The sequence below is a fragment of the Chiloscyllium punctatum genome, chromosome 7 (genome assembly GCF_047496795.1).
Source record: "Chiloscyllium punctatum isolate Juve2018m chromosome 7, sChiPun1.3, whole genome shotgun sequence".
Lineage (NCBI taxonomy): Eukaryota > Metazoa > Chordata > Chondrichthyes > Orectolobiformes > Hemiscylliidae > Chiloscyllium > Chiloscyllium punctatum.
In genome coordinates this window covers 47,919,372-47,942,356 of record NC_092745.1, presented here as the reverse complement: position 1 = coordinate 47,942,356, position 22,985 = coordinate 47,919,372, and the positions used below count along the sequence as shown (strand labels likewise).

General features: G+C 42.5%; 1 protein-coding gene and 1 non-coding gene across 2 annotated transcripts in view; both read left to right on the top strand.

The window, feature by feature from the left end:
* Window positions 1–22,985, top strand: part of astn1 (astrotactin 1) — a 2,276,897-nt gene that overhangs the window by 958,273 nt on the left and 1,295,639 nt on the right. The gene's annotated exons all lie outside the window — the stretch shown is intronic.
* Window positions 13,310–13,382, top strand: trnam-cau (transfer RNA methionine (anticodon CAU)). The gene has a single exon. It is a non-coding gene; the product is annotated as a tRNA-Met (tRNA).

The following is a 22,985-nucleotide window of genomic DNA, read 5'->3' as shown; positions in this document are numbered from 1 at the left end:
TTCCATAGAGTTGGAAGATTTCCAGACTAGGGACATATTTTTAAGGTGAGAGAAGAAGGATTTTTTAAAAAATGAACGTAGTGTGGTTCAGTGTGCAATGAAGTTTCAGAGGAAGTGGTGGATGTGGCTACAGTTACAATGTTTAGAAGACATTTGGATAAGTGCGTAAATAAGAAATGTTTGGAGGGATATAGCCCAGTGCATGCAAGTGGGACTAGTTAGTTTGGGATATCTGGTCAGCATGGACTGGTTGGACTGAAGGGTCTGTTTCTGTGCTGTATGACTATGAATCTATGTATTGGCGCTCTCAGTTTGGAAGATGCTTCATTTCTTCATCCGCGAGTCTCAGGTTTTTTTGAATATCCCCCTTACTGTTGCATTGCCTCTCTCTGGCAAAGATCACACTTCATATTCATTGTTTCCCCTCACAGTCACTTAGTAAAGCTCATAACCACAACTCTCACCTGATGGCAACCAGTAAGTACTGAAAAAAATGCATTTCACTCACTGGCCCTCTTCTTTCTGACCAATAGGGCATGGGGTTTTTTAGACAGAGACAGCAATACCAAACCAATTATAACATGACTGTGGGCAGTGGCCGAGTTAAACTCATGCAGGGTTTTGGGATGCCATGCATCATCGTCCTCCTCATATCCTGCTACTCCTTAATTTCACAATCTCTTCTGATTTACATGCTGCACATAATGTGCTCAAGTTTGCGTTTCCACTGTCGACAAAATTCCTGTCACCATAATTCCATACTGGACCCTTTCTCTTTTCAGCACCCAGTCTTGACCAGGCAGCAATGGCTGCACAGGAAAACATCATTCTCACACTTGGAACAATCAGTTCAGATGCTTACGCAGATTGTCAACAATGCAGGACCATGAACAAAAGGAGGAATGTTAAAGAATGGAACAAGCTAATGAGACAGGGCTCACAACTAACCAACCCTCAAAGAAAAAAATTCCCAGGAACAGCTTTGGGATGAGCAGTGCACAGGGCAGAGTATTGGTGAGACCCCACTCACTAAGACCTCTCCTTGTCCACATATCATTTGAAGGAACAGGAGGGCTTTGATTTTGTTAAAGGATAAAGCAACAGCTGTATTTCCATGTTTTGATCCTCAGAAGGATATTGCAGTAACCCTGTTGAAAATGACTGAGACCAAGATTGAAAACACTCCAGGCTGCAGTTTGACAGGTCCGAAGCCTCCACAACGTGCAACGGAACTCCACACTGCAGATATTCCCTGTCAAAAATACACCTCCTCAGGTGTAATATGTGAACCACTGATGTCCCATTATTCCTTAACATAGGCTAAGGGTCGAGAGTGTGGTGCTGGAAAAGCACAGATGGTTAGGCAGCATCTGAGGAAAAGAGAATCGATGGTTCGGGCATAAGCCCTTCATCAGGAAAGAGGCTTGTGGGCCGGGGCTGAGAGATAAAAAGGAGGGGATGGGGTTGAGGGAAGCTAGCTGGGAAAGCGATAGAAGGATGAAGGTGAGGGAGAAGGTGATAGGTCAGAGGGGGGGATTATGGATGAGTCTGGAGGGTGGTGCCATGTTGGAATCTTGGGACTGGGATAATGTTGGGCAAGGGGAAATGAGGAAGCTGTTGAATTCCACATTTATCGCGTGTGGTTGCAAGGTCCCAAAGTGGAAAATGCCACAGAGTGCAGTGGAAGCCGGGACGCTAAATGTCTTCAAGGCCGAGATTGATAGATTCTTGTTGTCTAGAGGAATTAAGGGCTACGGGGAGAACGCTGGTAAGTGGAGCTGAAATGTGCATCAGCCATGATTGAATGGCGGAGTGGACTCGATGGGCTGAATGGCCTTACTTCCACTCCTATGTCTTATGGTCTTATGGTCTTATAATGCGCAGATCAGAACAGTGATTAAATAGCCCTTAGCTGAAGGCTGACATGTGAAATGTATCGAACACTGATAGGTTGTAGAAAAGTCTGGGGTCACTGTTAAGGAGCAGTCTGACATTTCGGAAATACTTCAGATAATTGAGGAATACACTAGCTCATAGCTGGTACTCTACTCAGAATGGAGAGGAAAACTTTCTAGCTAGATCACTTAGCTCATGGGTGCAAACATTTCTATCCATGACCCCATCATTGAGAGATGGATTCCACACTGTTGATCAGCAGCAGCCCAAAATCATTCATAATTGGGCATATAATAATGTTAATTGTTTGTCTGCCTTTAGGAATGTTCTCAATAACACAAATGCATCCTGGCCAACGGGGAAGTAAAATTCAATCACTTGTTTTGTTTCAGTGAAATTGGACCATAAGAAATAGGAACAGGAATAGGCCATTTAGCTCCACAAGCCTGCTATTGTGTGTAGTTCAGGATATGATCTCATTGTCTTGCTTGAATGCACTGACTGATGCTAAGTTGATCTCTCTCTTGGACTGATTATTGCTCGAATAACACAAATTCCTTGAATATCAATATGGCCTATTTTCTAAATTTTTTGTTACTGGTCAGCTACAGTGTTCATCTTTAAATCTCTTGCTATATCTGATCCTGGCTTCCCTGCAATGCCTTTGCTATTTCATTGCCCTACTTTATATTTCCTACATTTATATTCACCGTAACAACCTCCTCTCACAGTTTAATGCAACGATCACAATTTACTAGTACCATCACTTGCACACGTTTAAATCATCAAGCCCATGGGTGTCATTCTATACCTTCCACTATTCATGATCTCCTAGTGTTCTAATCCTTTTCTCTATCCCTTTATTATCTTGGAGCATCTGCACGGTATGCTTCTGTGAAGGTCTCGTTCAGTAAATTGACTTCAAGCCAAGCAATAAGCTGAGTTTATAATATTTGACATGGGTATTGCTCATAGCTTCATCCTCCAATGGCAGTTGCACCTGTACCTCAGTTACGTTGTGATGATGTATGGACTAGCACCAGACAATTTTGCCTGTCTTTTTATATTTTCTCCCTCAAGGCACACAAAATGATATTCATGCAATAAGACACTCAGTTGTTCTCATCGTCATGCTGAAAGCACAGTATTACCTTCTGCTTCTATTATCGTCTCCTTATCGCCTTCTCATTCATAATTCCAAGTCTGTTTTGCAGCTTTCTTGCAGAAAATCATTGCCAGCACAGGGCAGAATAGTACTTTTGTTGACCATGTCACATCTGAAGGATCACTGAATAATTCCTTTGGAAATGCATCTCTCCACATCTTGTGCGGTTCACATGTCATCAAGATGAATTAGATAATTTAGGCATTACTCATATTATTTAATATTATTCATCATATTAAACTATCATTATTAGTTCCTCATAGTATTTGTCATACTAATCTTCACACCGATTGACTCTACCTCATACATTTTCCAAGGTTGATTCATATTTTTTTGATAGCAAAGGTATCATATTTTTTGATACCTGTTTTATGAAATTCTCACCCGTTCCCTTATAGACAAATGTGTCATTTTTCATCTGGAGCATTACGTTGTATTTTATGTCTATGATTTCTCTCATTTTCTCAGCTGTTCTTTGTTGTAACGTAATGTTTATACTCTTGTGAGTGAACAGCACCAGGTTTTATTCAACCTACAGTGACGGCATCATACTTGGAGCTGTATTGACAGGCTCCAGTTCCATGTGATCTGATAATATAGAGATACAGATCCTGTAGCACATGCTCAGTGCCCATAAGCAGAGCAAAGGTATATTTATCAGTTTATGTTCTTCATAAACTGATTATCCACTGTGTCTCCCAGTCTCTCCTGTACCATATTCATTGTAAGTGCTGTACCCAAGCTACACCTCCATACAGTCTTGATTCCAAATAACCTCATTGTTTGTTTATAGTAACCAGTTGTTGTGGTTATTCTCTTACACAGACCACAGGATGGCTCAGATATGCTTGTTAACTTCTCACTTATCCAAACAACATCAGAGAGAGACTCCGTCTTAAACTAGCTAAACTGAACTCTGATACTCTGCCTGGCTCTGTCCCACTCTTTCTGGTCTATGTCGCACATGAATAAAAATAACCCATCAATTTTTATTCCCCCTCAATTCCGTACACATGCATTGTTTATAATTCTGTATCAAAGCAATTTGTTGGAACAGATGCTTCGACAATCAGAAACACAAACCTTTGAAGGTGGTGGTGCGCCGTTGTAAAACAATGTTACAAATGGGCTCTTGGCCATTATGAATAGAGTCAGAGAGTAGAAAAGAGAGAGAGAGCCTTCCTATATCACTGCTCAAGCATTGTGTCCAATTCAAGGGCAAACACTTTAAGACAGATGTCAAATGGGGTATGGAAGAGATTTCTTTGAATGACACCAGGGATTGTTGACATTGATTATGAGCAGCAAATAAATAATGAGGGTTGTTCTCCATAATTCTGAGAAATTTAAACAGAAGATCCAACAGAAGGTTTCAAAATTAAAATTTAGTGGAGGTGTTCCTACAGCCAGAGAGTTTGAAAAGCGAATGACACAATATTGGCAAAAGGATGGCTGCAGATTTCCCTTCTTCCAACTAGTTGTCAAAAATTGTAATGCATTGCCTGGAAAGGACAGTGGGAGCAGACTCTATAGTAACTTTTAAAAGGATATGAGTTGCATATTTGAAAAGGAAAAGGACTATCATGAAAGAGCAGAGGAGTGGACCGAAAGGAATATCAGTTTGGGAGCTGGCAATTGTCTAACTGGTCTCCTTCTGCTCTGTTTGATTAGAGGGAATTTTTCCAAAAGCTTAAAGGCAGGAGAATGTGTTAGGCTGGCTCACCAACATGTTCCTGCCTCCTCTTAAACCAGACAATACTTCAGAGCAGCGACAGTGACCTGCCAGCAGCAGTGGAACACCTGTTCAAGAGTGCTAGGAGGTAATCAGTCGGGGGTTTCATGGCCTTTTATCCATCTCTCTGGAGCCAACCAGGAACCCTGCAACTTGCCAAATCTGTGAGCTCACAGGAGGCGAATGTGCAGTAGTAGGCCTCAGCTGCTTGACATTTATTTTGTTGTTTGTAGTTTTATCCCACTTGTCAGAAATGGGAAAAAAATGGTAATCACCCCCTGGCACTGTGGATCTCTCCCAGGAGAATGCTGTCCCTGAGAGTGATCAAATTATAGACAAGCTTACCAGCACTTTCTGTCCCTTCCTTTTATTGCTCTGTCTTCGTCTAACCTCACCCTGTAAGAACTGTGAAGACTGTTGACTTCCTTCACGGCTCAGGTATTTATTGGCCCATCTGCCACCTCAACTAGCCCACCGACCATCCTGAATGGACAGCAATCCCAGAAGTGAGTTCTACATCCGTTGCCAGTCCAAAGGTTTTAACTGAATTGTTGTTGCTGCAGCAAATGAAATTGGGCTACAGAAACGGTGCCACTGCCCAAGGCTTTCACAAGTCTGGAAGATTCAGCGTGATGACTCTAAAACTAGATTGTCCATAAACCTACTGAGGCTCAATCATCACTGTCCCAGGACACCATTTCAAGAGATCTTCAAGTCCAAGTTACAAACATCGCCTGCTGCTCCGTGAATTACCTTCCTCCTCATCAGATTGGATCATGGATGATCACTGATGGCTGGTCATTGTTCCTTTTGAGTCTCCTCAAATACTGAAGACTTCTATGTTCATGTACTCATGTACAAGAAGACTCAGACAACATTTAGGCTTGGCCAGATAAATTAGCAAATAATATTTACACAACACAAGGGTCAGGCATTGTCCATTCTCAACAAAAGAGAGTCCGATCACATCAAATCCCTCATGATCAATATCTTGTCACTATTGACAAGAAACTTCACTGGACCAGTCATATAAGTGCAGTGGCTATAAGAGGCATACTTAGCACAAAGAAAGATGGATGCCATTGTTGGAAGTCAATCATCTCAGTCCCAGGGTATCAGTGACATTAAGTCAAAGTCTTGGAACTCTTTCATAAGAACACTGTTAGATCACAAGACTGTAGTGGTTTAAGAAGGCAGATCACCACTACCTTCACAGGGGCAATTACAGATAAATTGTAGCCTAACCAGCAGCACCCAAACCTTTGAAAGAATAAGTTGAAAAAAAAAGCCAAAATCACTGCTCAAATTTCTCTCCGCTTGGTCTTCAAGATTGATACTGTTTTCTATTAGATTTGGATTTTATTGTCACATTTATTCAAGTTTAGGGATGCATTAAAAGTGTATATATAATATCACCACACAAGATGCCGTCTTAGATGCCAAGGTACCTAGGTACAAAAGCTAAGGCACGTGGTAATAAGAGAAACAAGAGTTAAAAAGTTAAGCATTACTTCATAGAATAAGTAGAAAAATAAAGAAATAAGGTAATAGTTAACATTAAAGTCTTCCTCAATTTAAACGAGGAAAGTAAAGGAATAAGTTAAAAGTTCAACTGACTTTGATGAGTCCTTTGCTTATCTCGCTCTCCAGGAGACCTCAGCTGCCTATTCTTGATGCTGGAGATATCATTAGTGGTGCTAATGCTGTCACCTCTCCTATCTCCCTTGATGTCATATTACTTATATGTCATGTGATTAAATTGTGGTTCACCCTTCTTCGTCTTTGCAGTTCATCCATGTTTGAGATTGGATTTAACTAGCTAATCTAGAATGTCTGAATTTTTAATATGAGTTTACCAAATGTTAGATCATTAATATGTGCAGTTTGGCAGTAGGAGTGCTGCACTATTGTACATGTAAAGAAACGTACCAATGATTAAATACAACATGGCAAAAATAGCCTGATTGCCCTAAGATAAGTATGGTGGAGGTCTTGTGTAGTGGTACTGACTCTATCTCTGGCCCAGAAGGGCTGGGTTGAAGTCTATCCTGATTCAGAGGTTTGGAGATGCCAGTGTTGGACTGGGGTGTACAAAGTTTAAAATCACACAACACCAGGTTATAGCCCAACAAGTTTAATTGGAAGCACACTAGCTTTCGGAGCGACGCTCCTTCATCAGGAACAATCACCTGATGAAGGAGCGTCGCCAAGAAAGCTAGTGTGCTTCCAATTAAACTTGTTGGACTATAACCTGGTGTTGTGTGATTTTTAACCTGATTCAGAGGGACATTCTAACATCTCTGACAGCTTAATTAAAAGACAAGTATTGTTGCCTTTTAACATGTGCATTGTCTTGAGTATGGAATATAAGCTGAATTTATCTGTTCCACAATTTTTACTTCAACTTGTAAAGCCTGGGGCTTTATTATATCTCTATTACTCATTCAGCTATCACCCCAGAGTTTGTGTAGCTGATCTTATGAATGTTTGCAGTTTAATAATAACCAATAGTCAACATTAAACCAAAATGCAAGAGTCACTTATCTCGAGATAATGGTGGGAGACTGGTCCATCCACTTAGTTGAAGCAATGATGTATATCCTAAGCTTTGTCCCAACACCCAGTGAGTGGCTCACTCTTTGAGTAACTCCTATCAATGTCAAATGAAGGTATTGCACAAAACATTTCTCTAAACATATTGAGTGACTTCCACAGTAAAAGGCAAGAGACGTGGACAGCTAGAGAGAAGGTGGAAGGGAAAAGACCGTTGCTGCCCCTCATAAAAGATTGTTGAATGAATGATTGATGCACACTTCAGTTTTTTCTTTTTTTTAACTGTACAAGGAAGCATTACCTCTCTTGGGCAGTAATTGCAGAGGATTGTTCAATACTGGGTTCCAGCTGAAAGGGACTCCAACCACTGTGTTGCAGCTGTTGAAATGACATTAGTCATTTACTGTTTTTGTACTCCTGAATAGTTTGAGGCAGCAGAGGGAGATTGCAGTAGTGCCGATCAAGGGACCTTGTCCACTTTCATTCATGAGGTGATTAATTCAACATTGTGCAAAACCAGCAGGTGCATTCATTTCTCTGAAGACAGAGAAATAGTTGTGACCACACAGCTCAAAATTCTACACTGTCCTCAGTTTCCAAGGATGTTACATACAGCTGTTTATTCTAATGAGCAGGTATGAATGCAGTCATCTGCTCAACAGAATGTATCAATGTTATCTTTGTTAGGTCACTCAATAGTCAGGTGATCTCCATTGAAAGTTGTTCTCCTGGTTGCTAAAGATTTAATGGAATCTATACATAACTGTTGCATTTTCAGTCACACTTCTGTTTCTGGTTTATTTGAGTGTGATGACCAACTGTGCAAACAAAATATTATGAGCGCAGACTAATTTTTAAAGTTTTTTGGTTTTGTTTTAAGGGATGTAGGTGTCACTGGAAAGGCCAGAATTTGTTGGCCATCCATTGTTGCCCTTGATTGCTCATCCATTTCCAAGTCAACATATCACTTTGGGACTGGAGTTACATGTAGGTCAGAAGAGATGATCATTGTCGAAATTTTTCACTAAACAGCATTAGTGAATCAATGTGTTTTCACAAGAATGGATGATTGCTTCATGGTCACAAGTACTGAGACTATATTTTAGGTTAGATTAGATTCCCTCTCGTATGGAAACAGGCCCTTCTGCCCAACAAGTCCACACAAACCCTCCAAAGAGTATCCCACCCAGACTCATTTCCTCTGACTAATACACTAACATTAATACGCTAACACCTAACCTGCATATTTTTGGATTGTGGGAGGAAAACCAGAGCACCTAGAGGAAACCCATGCAGACACGGGGAGGATGTGCAAACTCCGCACAGATAGTCGCCTGAGGCTGAAATCGAACCTGGGTCCCTGGTGCTGTGAGGCAGCAGTGCTAACCACTTGAATCCATATCCCCACAGCATTAGGCTCGGCTTCTGGATTATTAGTCTGGTGACTTTACCACTATACTGCTATCTCCATTATCTTGTAATTGGTGCAAAGTTAAGGTAGAACCTGGCAATCTAAGGATAATATTAGTTTAGGTAACGAATTGATGGATCAACACATGGTGCATTTTATGTACCATGACTGGGGAGAAACTTACAGCATTCATCCAACTCAAAGATGTTCATTCACCTTGACAGAAAATATGAATAAAATAGTCAAATTTAAATGAGGAAATCAATGCAGAGCAGAAAATATTGTGGACTAAATAAGGAGAAGTCATGTGAATAAAAATGGAAGCGCAAGAGTAATTATTTACATGGACGCAGGAAGAATAGAATAGAAACCAGCCATTAAAAGTGTGGTTAAGTGGGATCTAATACATGTAATAAAGACTTAAACCTGGACTGAAAATGAGTACTGAACAAATCTGCAAGGTTATGTGTGATTCAGGAAGGATTGAGAGGGAACAAAAAAGGGTGATGAGGTGGCATTTATGTTCGATGATGAGAGGTATAAACATTACAGGTTAATAGCCACAAATCCCAAAATGCAGCTTTGAAGTTGCCCATCACACTCCAATAAGCCAGGAACTACAGCGTAATTGAAAATGCCACAGTCGTGGGTAGAATCTTGCAATTTCAAGGCAGCTGGCAAGATAATTTTCACTGCAGATCATCTGACCTGTTTTGTTAATCTATGGGATGTTAGCATCGCTGTGGGACCAGCGGTTAATGCCCGTCCCTAGTTGCCCTTGAGAAGGGCTTCCTTCTTAAACCATTGCAGTCCATGTGCTGTAGATAGTCTGACAATGCCGATAGGGAGTGAATTCCAGGAATTTGAGCCAGCAAAACGGTGATACATTTCCAAGTAAAGGTGGTGTATAACGTGGAGTGGAACTTGCAATCAGTGGTGATCCCATGTATCTTCTACCCTTGTCCTTCCCAATGACAGTGGCTGTGTGTTTGGAAGGTGCTGTCTCAATGAATCTCTGCAGTGCATCTTGTTGATGGGACGCCTACCATTGAGCATTAGTAGAGGAGGGAGTGAATGTTTGTGAATGTGATGCCAATCAAGCGGCTGCTCTGTCCTGGATGGTGTCAAGCTTCTTGGCTGTTGTTGAAACTATATCCATTAAAAGTTAAAAATCACACAACACCAGCACTAGCTTCCAAATAAACATGTTGGACTGTAGCCTGATGTTGTGTGATTTTTAACTTTGTCCACCCTAGTCCAACACTGGCTCCTCCATGTCATATTTCCATCCAGGCAAGTGAGGAGTATTCCATCGTACACCTTATTTGTTCTTTGTTGATGATGGCTAAACTTTGATGAATCATGAAATGGGTTATGTGCTGCAGGTTTCCGAACCTATAACCTGCTCTTGTATTCCCAACATTTATATGGCTCGTCCAGTTCAACTTCAGGTCAGTGGTAACCTCCAGGATGTTGATAGTGGGATATTAAGTGATATAATACCATAGAAATGCAAGCAGCGAGCATCTGGTTCTCTTGTGTTGTTGATGGTCAGTGCCTGACATTTGTGTGGCTTGAATATTACTTGCCATTTGTCAGCCTCAACTTGGATATTGTCCATGTATTGGCTGCAGTTGTCCACGGGCAGCCACAGTTTTTGTGACCTGAATAGCATAGAATTGAGATACTTTATTTATTTGTTATAAATTATTAAACTGGGAACCAAGAATTTTAGGAGATTCAAGGGATAGGGAAAGGAGGAAAGGTTCGTGGTAGGAATATGTTCATTTCTTTTTTAAAATGTCATCGTGCTGTTCGAGGAAAATGCAGGTCAGTTTTGTTTCAGTCTTGGGAGTTTTAAACTGAGATTGCACAACTCAGAGTGAAGACAATCTGTATGTGTGAAATTGTTGATCGTAGTAAGGAGAATATTTCCTTTAACAGCTGGTGATTCAAGCCATAAAGAGGAAGGCATTGTTATGTTTATTCTCAATTAACACGTAGGGAGTAATAAATGATGTTGAAATCATGCAGCATTTTGAAGTCTAGTGATCATAAAGCTATTAATTTTATGGTTGAATTGAGGACAGAAAGTATAATAGGGTTATATACAATTAAACAAATAAATACAAAAAGTCTTGCTTTCATTGTGTGCATTTTCATCAGCTCCGGAGGTTAAAACTCTATAAAAGGCATATGAACTTTTAAAATATAGTCACTATTGCAATACAAAGTTGCCAATTTGCACACAGAAAGGTCCCATACCCATCGTTACAATTACTAGATAATGCATCTTAGTGATGATGGTTACAGGATAAACTTTGATTTGTAAGATAGGTGAGAGCTGCCCAGCTCCTCTACAAAATTGTGCCACCGGGTCTTTTATGGCTAGCAGTTAGCTTAGTGTCTCATCTGAAAGTTGGTACTGCTGGCAATGAAGCATTCCCTCGGTTCTGCACTGATCTCTCTCCTGTATCCTCTAGAGAGGAAACATGTGAGAATGTTAATTTTGATTTTGACAAATGGAAGGTTAACGTGTTATATTAAAGAAATTAAATGAAGGCTTATTTAAAGATGTGGATGGTAGATTAAGTTTGAGCAGATTTTTGTTTATGCTGAAGCCACAACATGAGAGCAAAACTATCAGGGATGAAAAAGAATGTCACGGAAGTTAGATGGCAAAAACAATTTAGATGAAATGCACAAGGATAGAATAGAACAAGGAGAGTTTTTAGATCAGGCAGACTAAGGTTAACAAACTAAATAGAAGAACAGGAAAGGAATACAGTAGAAACTATATATCGTAATAAAGCAGTGTTTAAGTATCTTTCAGGAACAAACCATAAAGCCAAACCAGCTAGTTCATTATGCCACCCCATGGCTTGAATACTTCATGCACTAGAATGCTTAAAGTATTTCCTGTAATCTCTCCTTGGGGATGCAGAGTAAAACACATTTAGTTGACTCTTCTCTGAACCTCTTCCACAGTCATTATATCATCCATCATATGAGGTAACCAAGATTGGATGTGTTAATCCAGATGCAATCTGATTAAGAATCTCTTACAGGAGCTTTGACTTGTATTGAAAGGTTTACTATTATGACCCAAGACCCAACCTGCTCTGTATGACTTCTATGTATTCATTGTAAATTTTTGATCACTATGCATAATAACAGTTAATTTCTGTTCTGTATTCAGTAATGTTGTTGTGCCCTTAAAATTGTATGCATATTCTATATTAGCACTGCATACTCTTAATATAAACCAAAAAACATACAAGGGGGGTATTTGACACTTTCTACTCTTGACTCATAGAAAGAGCTATCTAATCAATTAACACCAACAACTTACATGTGTATTGTACATTTAACCTAACAAAGTGTTCTAAAGTGCTTTGCAGGAACTTTATAAAGCAGAATAAAATCCTGAGCCAATATGAAGGTTTAGTCAAAAATAATGACTGCAGATGCTGGAAACTAGATTCTGGATTAGTGGTGCTGGAAAAGCACAGCAGTTCAGGCAGCATCCAAGGAGCAGTAAAATCAACGTTTTGGGCAAAAGCCCTTCATCAGGAATACAGGCAGAGAGCCTGAAGGGGGGAGAGATAAGTGAGAGGAGGGTGGGGGTGGGGAGAAAGTAGCATAGAGTACAATGGGTGAATAGGGGAGGGGATGAAGGTGATAGGTCAGGGAGGAGGGTGGAGTGGATAGGTGGAAAAGAAGATAGGCAGGTAGGACAAGTCATGGCGACAGTGCTGAGCTGGAAGTTTGGAACTGGGTTGAGGTGGGGGAAGGGGAAATGAGGAAACTGTTGAAGTCCACATTGATGTCCTGGGGTTGAAGTGTTCCGAGGTGGAAGATGAGGCGTTCTTCCTCCAGGCGTCTGGTGGTGAGGGAGCGGCGGTGAAGGAGGCCCAGTACCTCCATGTCCTTGGCAGAGTGGGAGGGGGAGTTGAAATGTTGGGCCACGGGGTGGTTTGGTTGATTGGTATGGGTGTCCCAGAGATGTTCCCTAAAGCACTCTGCTAGGAGGCGTCCAGTCTCCCCAATATAGAGGAGACCACATCGGGAGCAACGGATACAATAAATGATATTGGTGGATGTGCAGGTAAAACTTTGATGGATGTGGAAAGCTCCTTTAGGGCCTTGAATGGAGGTGAGGGAGGAGGTATGGGTGCAGGTTTTGCAATTCCTGTGGTGGCAGGGGAAGGTGCTAGGATGGGAGGGTGGGTTGTAGGGGGGTGTGGACCTGACCAGGTATTCACGGAGAGAACGGTCTTTGCAGAAGGCGGAAAGGGGTGGGGAGGGAAATATATCCCTGGTGGTGGGGTCCGTTTGGAGGTGGCGGAAATGTTGGCGGATGATTTGGTTTATGCGAAGGTTGGTAGGGTGGAAGGTGAGCACCAGGGGCGTTCTGTCCTTGTTACGGTTGGAGGGGTGGGGTCTGAGGGCAGAGGTGCAGGATGTAGACGAGATGCGTTGGAGGGCATCTTTAACCACATGGGAAGAAAAATTGCGGTCTCTAAAGAAGGAAGCCATCTGGTGTGTTCTGGCCTTCTTAGCGCAGTAGGCAGCACGTCAGTCTCATAATCTGAAGGTCCTGAGTTCAATCCTCAGAGAAGGCAAGGCTGTGGCCCACAGAACACACCAGATGGCCTCCATCTTTAGAGACCGCAATTTCCCTTCCCATGTGGTTAATGATGCCCTCCAACGCATCTCGTCCACATCCCGCACCTCCATCCAACCAGAATGAGAGGTGTACAAATTTCTATCACTGCATCTCCCATGGCTAATACACCTACTTACACATCCCTGGACACTATGGTTAATTTAGCATGACCAATCCACCTAGCCTGTGTGAGGAAACCAGAGTACCCGGAGGAAACCCGCGCAGACACGGGGAGAATGTGGAAGCTTCACACAGACAGTCACCTGAGGCTGGAATCGAACCCAGGTCCCTGGCGCTGTAAGGCAGGACTGCTAATCACTGAGCCACCAGGCCTGTTCTACAGTCTTAACGCATACACAGTTATTGTACCATCAGAAAATTTGCTGCCCATACTCCTAACAGTATAACTATTCAGTCATCAGAGGACCATAGGCTGCTCTCTCATTAGGTAGAGAAAGAGAGAAAGGGAGATAATTGGTGGTGAGTTTAAACTAAAGGTCACCATATCTCAGGCATAGGGTAAGGTTTAGAAGGAGGAACTTGATAGTAACCTCAGCTGGTGAGGGAATTGAGTCTGTGCTATTGGCATCACTCTGCATCTTAAACCAACCATCCAACCAACTGAGCTAACCTATCGCTTACTCTCAACACCACTCTACAAATCACTGGTGAAAATATTGAATGGTAATGGGCTTAACACTGTGGCATAATAGTCTGCTTCACAGGATGATCAACAAGTATTAACGGTAACTTTCTGCCCCATCAAATTTCCACTGACACCCTACCAAGCCATCTTTTCGAGTAATATAGTGTGATTTGTTTGATCAAAAAAAGTTCTCAAAGTCCTGTTGGGTGTTGTGAACCAGACGAGCGTTATCCATTAACTCAAAAAACAACTAGCCAAACACATTGAGAAAACATTAATAATATTTTAATTATCTCTGATGATTACTTCCCTTACCCATTTATCGGTAATTGTCTGTTGTGCCTTCAGACATCTCCTTATGTTGAGAGTCAAACTGATGGCCCTGTATTTCCTGCTCTGAGAACTGCCTGGGAACCTCGGGGAACAATGCCCAACTCTACTAAGGTGTGAGAAATATGGATAAGGAGCTTACCTCCTCAAAGTTGCTATGTGAATGTCATCCTGAGTTGAGATCTGATCTACTTTAAATTTTGTTACCTGAACAGCCACGACTTCACTATTTGCTTTAATATTTATAATTTTATTCTCTAGAGTTAATTGCACAGCTGGAACTGAGCATAACCCACCAGAGTGATCATTCAGCCAAATAATAATTTAGCAGCTCTGTCATTACCTGGAAATGTGACTGTATCTGTCCCAAGCTGGTACCTCCCCAGAGGTTCCATGCCAAGCCTCTGCTGGATGATTAACTTTTTTTTCTGAGATCTTCAGGGACAAAAAAAAAGCTACCACACAAACTAATCACCTATCTGCTGTCTTAACAACATCAAGACTTGCCCTTTTGTTTTGCTGATTTTGCATTTGGGATGTAAACATTACCACCTCTGCTCAGGTCCACTGTCCAACCAGGGGATTCTTTGTCACTCTCTTCATATTCATGCAGTTTCTACACTTTTTGCCTTTGCTCAGGTATGCGGTCTGCTATGCTCCAGTGTGAAACATATTTGAACACAGGGAGTGTGTTTTTCATAGTCATCAATCTCTTAGTTAAATATCTGGTGTCACAATTTGAAGGGGCCAGTTTTGGGCTGGGGTGGACGAAGTTAAAAATCTCACAGGTAATAGTCCAACAGGTTTATTTGGAGGCACTCGCTTTCAAAATGCTGCTTGTTCTTCAGGTGGTTGTTGAGCAGAATCATACGACACAGCTCAGATAATGCATTGAAGGTGTGAAGTTAAAGTCTATATGTGTCCCAATATTAGGCCAGCTGAGATGGCATCTATTGTTAAAAGCTATCTTGAGAATACAACTTTTAAAAAGTTCTGGGATTTACACATGAAGGAACTAAAGCTAACCTGATCATTCTAAAAGATGAAAGACTCCGCTGAATTTGTTAAATATTACAATCCATGACACTGCAATCCTATTTCTATAAATTCTGTGTCTTATAATTCTGCTCCACAACCACCAAATGAAGAAGCAACACTTTGAAATCTAGTGCCTCCAAATAAACCTGTTGGACTATAACCTGGTGTTATGTGATTGTTAACTTAATCTAGTATCACAGATGGAACATATGTTGCTGCCTCTATGAAATGACCTCTGATCTCCTCTTCTGCAAAAGCTTCAGGTTTTCATTAGCTGTAAGCTACAATTAGTTTCTCTATTAATGATGTGGTCGCATGACCTTGAAAAATACTTGCCTTTGTCCCACAATACATTAGGTATCCACATGTACATTTCTGCACTGGGATCTGCTGAAGTCTAACTTGTGCTATGTGTTTATGTTGCTGTGCATAATGTTCTGTAACATGGAAATCCTCTTCTCCATTGGAGAAACAAACAACACATTTGAGTCAATTATAACTGTCAAATGCACAATATTATTATTATTTGTTAAAGTGTCTATCACTTTGTTATATGAAGATGGAACAGCTTTAGATATTTCTTTGATATTGCTATGCTAATCACTCTCAGCTCCTGTGGCTGAACGCAGTCAACTTTGGTTGCTTTCCGTCATGTAATTTGTCTTCCTTTCTCATCTCCTGCCTAGCTATTCCTTAGAAAATGACATTCAGCCCCATCAGATTGCCCTCAGGCATTCCCCATGGTGCAAGTGTTTGCAGGATTTATATCAGCGCTACATCTTCTGGCAATAATAAACAAGCTCACTTCATCTCCTCTCAGTCTGGCCTTCTGGCCTCTTTTGGGCACACCATTTGCTGACTTGTTCTGGTGATGGTACTGCCACAGCTAATACAGAAGAAACAAGGCTCTCAACCCTTACTTATTTAATGCAATATACAAAATTCAATTTATTCCAAAGCTGCAATATTGAAATACAGATTTGAATACACACTATTAATAGTTCATCAGTAAGCACAAGGAAATGAATGTGGAATATCTTTGCACTTAACAGTCCCTGGCTGAACTCATTGACTGATACTATGCTATTAATCTTTATCCGTTGAGAATTACTATGATCTCGCATGGCTGAAATGGGTTAGTTAAGTGGTTGGAGAAGATTTGCATGTATTCTTTAAATCAAATTTTTCTGAAATGATTTGAAGCAACGAATATCTCAAGTGAAAGATTTCACATTAGTCTGATGTGTTAAAGTAATACATTTTGTGTTGTATTCAGTAAAATAATTCATTTTCTTTCCACACTTTTTAATTCCATTTTGCAAGTAGTATATATACTGTTGTATACATGGGCCAGAGATTCGAAAAATGCATAGGACTAAGTTTTACTGCTTACTTGAGTGATTCGCAGTTGGGGCCAAAGGTGGTAGGTAATTCAGCAGAGACCATAACCTGAGGTGGTATATGACAGTCTGCCACCTGGGAAGCTGTCAAGTAAGGGTTAGAAGCTTGTCCCAAGGACTGCAGATCCTTGTTGGCACTTGCAATGGCCATTGCTGAGGCATAATTGGTCAGCAAATGATTCAAAGACAGGTCACTTGGGACTGGGGGAGAGGTCGCAATAATGGGAGACAAACCATGTGCACTTGGGGCACCATTGCTATCAGGTCATTGAACAGTATTCTGCAAAAGCCCCATGCCTAGGGACCTGTTTGCCCAGATATTCAAGTGTGAGCATCGCGGTTTGCCCATTCAAAACTGAACCAGTCAAAATGTTGTACCCACCTCACCTGACTGTGGCACTGACTGCTCCACTCCCAGGACGGCTCTCTGGTTCTTAACACACCACTTTGCAGAGTTGGCTGATCATGTAACCCAGGGCACCCTGCTCTTTTTCAAGACAGGCTGTCTCTGAAAGAGAAGTTTGACAAAAATATTGCTGTGATAAAAAATATTGTAAATGAAGTGCCAGAACAGACAGAGGGATTCTTACTGTCAGATGCTGCCTTACAGATGTAAAGATGTAGAATGGGGCGAACACAGGGAGGGGAGAGATGACATGACTCTGTGAAAGTCCAGAAAATCCACAGTGACCACACCAGAAAGGTGTAAGAAGGTCAACTCTCTAGAATTTGGGCCTGTAGACATGGCAGCAATGCCATAAGAGATTTAACAGCCTCGTGGGAATGGTTAATGCACATTCACAAACCATGTTTCATGCATTGCCCTGTCAACCTCTCATGTTACTCAATACACTACCAACCTCCTAAGCTGCCTAAACCCCACCCCATCACCCACATCGCTGCACAGTTCTACATTTGAACCTTAAGTTCAGATGGTCCTCACACATCTTCAAATCTTATCAGACCCTCACCCAGCTCCTATGATTGCACTTCATGAAGTTATTATGGGCATTTGACCAAAAACAATGCAACACAGCCACTGACATTTTGTCCTCACTTTGCACACTGCAGAAGGAAGCAGAGCAGATCTGGCTGCAGTGGCGAGGGTTTAAGAATACCTGCGTCTCCTCAACTCTGCCAAGCGATGGCTCTCAGAATCATGGTATGAGCTGTGATAGGGCCCAAAGCAACCCCACTTCCAGCTGACTTCTTTTGGAGAAATCTTATCCAAGGTCTTGAAAATGGTGATCATACTTACAGCACACCCTCGAGGAGCTGGCATGATGTGCAAGTCGCAAATAACCTGACCATGGATCTCCTGCTTCCTCTTGGCAACCTTGCCCTGTTGAGGTTTGAGTTTTTGTTACCCATCCAGCTACAGGGATCCCAGAAGGAAGAATGAGACCAGTGGTGAAGCACTGATATGGATGTCCATCTCAATTCAGTCACCGGCTCAAATATAGCCAGCCTGTTATGTTTGAGGCAAGTCTGGAATTGGGATCAGCGCACAGTCTACCACTGGATGCAAGGCCATGGCAACGATCTCCAGCATCCATCCTTCTTTGTTATTTTACCTTCAATTTTCCCCCAAGCCTTTGACTCTAAAAGTAACATTCTCTCTGGCAATTTGCCAAAGTAATTTTTAGTGACTAATGGGCTACCTTGTCGCAAAGGTATCACAGTCAACTCAAACCTCATGCTCATAAAGCATCTTTCAAGCTGGAGGACTGTCCACTGACCAATATCGGTTACCACGGCTGCTGTGTTTTCCATTCCCTGATGATGCTTACATCAGTTGCTTTCCTGGCTGCGGTAAACTAACCTATCTGTAAGAAGAGAATGATGCTACAAGCCTTTCTGGTCTTGGTAATTCTGTTCTGTGTTGCACACATTTATTTAACTGAGCAATTGGAGGATTCTTTCTTTCTTTCATGTTAACTTCAGGAAAAACATTTCCAGGCTCCTCATCTTCACTTTGTGCCACAACAGAGGCGCATGCTTCCAGTAGAGTGTCATGCTTCAGGTGACTGAGGGTAATGTGGAATCTGAGACCTTATATACTCACATTGCATACATTGATAGAGTGAGGATGTCACATCTCTTAAGAGTACACTGACATATTCATAGTGAGACATACAGCAAAGGAAGGGCATTAATTGGCTGAGGGCATAACGTCTTCCTTGGTCACGTGGTCAGCAATTCTCTAGTCCCAGCATTACTGAGAGCTGTGAACATTGCTGGGATTGCATTAAGGCACCAATAGTGATTGTCACCACAGCAGCACAATTAGGAGAGAAGGTTAGGGGTTGGGGGTGTTCCAACAAGGTCAAGTTAGGAGGCCACAGCAAGTGGAAAGGGGAAGTGAAGCTGGAATCCACAGAGCAGAGAAATAAGAAGACATCACGAGGGAGGCTGCTCTGAGGGGCAAATTGACCCCATTCTTCTGGAAAAAAAAGGTTAGAGAAATAACACACTAAAACACTTGGCTGTGATCTCTGCCTATTGAAGGAAAAAAACGATCACAATGGGGTAAGTAAAGGTCGAAAGGGTATCACTTGGCACAAGGGCAGTTGAGTCGGTTGTTGCCTCACTGCCAAAATGCTTAAAATTAGACACAAATTTATGTTCCCCACCTGTCAGCCTGCTCCCAGGAAAGTAGAAAATTCATTAGATTATTCTTAATTTGTGCTCTGGATTGAAATGTAGATAATAGAGGGAACATGTTGTCTTTTTTGCAGTCATCACACTGACAACCTCTGGTGGAATCTAACAACACTGAAATACTTCATCAAATCCCATTAATTTAATATTAACTGCTTGAAGTCAAAAAGAATGAAATGACATCAAGTGATTTTATGGATTTGAGATAACTCTGTTGATGTGGTGGGTTGCATTTTAACAAATGTGTCAATTGTCAATCATAAACCACCAGTGAAATGGAATAACCCAAAGGTAAACATACAGTTTCCCAACTTGATCTCAACTGCAACTTGAATTGTACTGCAGGCTAACCAGATAAATCATACCTTACATTAGGTTAATGGAACAGAATGCAGAATATGGTGTTACAGCCATGGAGAAGGTGCAGAGAAAGATCAACTCTTTTTTTTATATGAAAGGCCCGTTCACATGTCTGACAGTAGGCAGAAGCTGTTCTTCATCCCTGGATATGTGTTTTTAAACTTTTGTAACTTCTGCCCGAGTCAATGGAAGGAAAGGTTAGTTTTTGTAATGGGCTGAGCTGCGTTCTCAACTCTCTAATTTCTTGCAGTCTTGGTCAGAGCAGTTGGTGTACCAAGCTGTGATGCATCAGGATAGGATGCTTTCTATGGTGCATCGATAAACATTTGTACAAGTCATTGTGGATGTGCCAAATTTCCTTAGCCTTCTGAGAAAGTTGAGGCATTCGTGGGTTTTCTTGGCTGTTGCATAAACACTGATGTACCAGGATAGATCGTTCGTGATACTTATTCCTAGGTACTTGAAACTGTCAACCACTTTCACCTCAGCACCATTGATACAGACTGGGGTGTGTCCTCCACTCCACTCGCTGAAGTTGATAACCAGCTCTTTCATTTTGCAGAGATTGTTGTTTTTACTCCATGCCACTAAACTATCTATCTCTTTCCTGTATTCTATCTCATTGTTGTTTGAGATCTGACTCACTACGGTGGTATCATCAGCAAATTTGTAAATGGAGTTAGCGTTGTATTTGGCCACACGACCGTGAATATATTAGGAGTAAAGAGGCTGAGTATGTATCCTTGTGGGGCACCGGCGTTGAGGATTATTGTCGAGAAGGTATTCTCGTCTACTCTTACTGAAGGCATTCTGCAAGTTAGGAAGGCGAGTTGCAGAGTGGGGAGCAGAGTCCCAGATCTCAAAGTTTGGAGGTGAGTGTGGTTGGAATTATGGTGTTGAAATCTGAGCTGAAATCAATAAATCAGAGTCTGAGGTAGGTGTCCTTGTTATCCAGGTGTTCATGTCAGACCAAGGTGTCTGCCATGGACCTATTGTGATGGTAGGCAAATTGTCACGGATCAAGGCAATATGAGTTGATGTGTGCCACTATTAACCTTTCAAAGTATTTTATTACAATGAATGTCAGAGCCAATGGGTATTCATCATCATTAAGGCATGTTGCCTGATTTTTCTTTGGCTCTGGGATGATTGTGAATGAGTGAATTAGCTTTATTGTCACGTGCACTCGAATGGGTGCGATGAAAAGTTTGCAATGTCACCACTAATGGCTTCAACTTAGGTACGAGATAACCAGGTCCAGATATAGCAGTATTGGTACAAATTTGAAAGAATGATAAGTAAAAGTCCAGCATAAGAACAAAAAAGAAAGAAAGTATTCAATTTACAGTCCTCTTTCACCCCAGTCCATGCCAGCACATAGCCGCCAGGCCACACTAGACCAAATCTCTAGACCCACACTGGTTTCAAATCTTGACGCTTTGCCTCCAGTCTGCAAGGGACTCACCTTCTCCTGCTGGCCTCCATTCTGGGACCCTCCTCCCCATGCTGGCCTCCAGTCTGGCATTTACCTCCCCGTGATGGTGTTTGGTCTTGGACTCACCTCCCTATGCTGGCCTCCAGTCTGGGACTATCATCCCCATGATGGTGCAGAATCTGGGACTCACCTCCCCAAGCTGGCCTCTGCTCAGGGCCTCACCTCCCCAAGCTGGCCTCTGGTCTGGGCCTCACTCCCCCAAGCTGGCCTCCAGTCTGGGACTCACCTCCCCATGATGGTGCTGAACCTGGGACTCACCTCCCCAAGCTGGTCTCTGGTCTGGGACTCACCTCCCCAAGTTGGTCTCTGGTCTGGGACTCACCTCCCCATGATGGTGCTGAACCTGGGACTCACCTCCCCAAGCTGGTCTCTGGTCTGGGACTCACTTCCCCAAGCTGGCCTCTCGTCTGGGACAAACCTCACCCCGCTGGCCTGCAGTCTGGGACTCACATCCCCATGATGGATCCGAAACTAGGACTCCTTCCCAAGTTGGCCTCTGGTCTGGGACTCACCTCCCCAAGCTGGCCTCTGGTCTGAGACTCACCTCCCCATGATGGATCCGAATCTAGGACTCCTCCCCAAGTTGGCCTCTGGTCTGGGACTCACCTCCCCAAGCTGGCCTCTGGTCTGGGACTCACCTCCCCAAGCTGGCCTCTGGTCTGGGACTCACCTCCTCAAGCTGGCCTCTGGTCTGGGACTCACCTCCCCAAGCTGGCCTCTGGTCTGGGACTCACCTCCCCATGATGGATCCGAATCTAGGACTCCTCCCCAAGTTGGCCTCTGGTCTGGGACTCACCTCCCTATGCTGGCCTCTGGTCCAGGAGTTGTTTCCTCCATTCCTTGTCCAAATAAATTTAAAAACATAAAAGTTTACAAAAATAAACACTCAAGAAAAGAGCAAAAACAGAGAAAAAGAAAAAGGAACAGGAGGAGCAGAATAGTTCTGGCTGGAGCATATGACTCCTTCCTCTTTGATTGGAGTCTTCTTGAAGCAGGTGGGGAGGAGTAGTAAGGAGAGTCATAGAGTCATAGAGATGTACAGCACGGAAACAGATCCTTCAGTCCAACCCATCCATGCCAATCAGCTATCCCAACTCTATCTAGTCCCACATGCCAGCACCCGAACCATATCCCTCCAAACCCTTCCTATTCATATCCCCATCCAAATGCCTTTAAAATGTTGCCATTGTACCAGCTTCTACCACTTCGTCTGGCAGCTCATTCCATACATGTACCACCCTGATGTCTGCAAATACACCTACCAGCTGGTCCATGCGGGATCAGAGTACATGGCCAGGTTCTCCATCCAGGCCAGTAGCTTTTAATAGGTTCAATCTTAAGAAGGCCAACCTGACGCCTGTGACAGTGACTGTGGGTACAGTTGCACCCGAGGCAGTCAGGGCAGGTGACATCATTTCACTGCCCTTCTGGTCAAAGTGAGCATTGAGCTCATCGAGGAGGGAATCACTGTTATCAGCAATTTCTACTTGACTTCACTTTGGAGCCAATTATATCGTGTAAGCCATGCCACAGTCAACGTCTGTCCATGTGGTTAGTCTGGGACTCAAGTTTAGCACAACAGGTCAGGCAGCATCCGAGCAGTGGGAGAATGATGTTTCAGGCATAAAC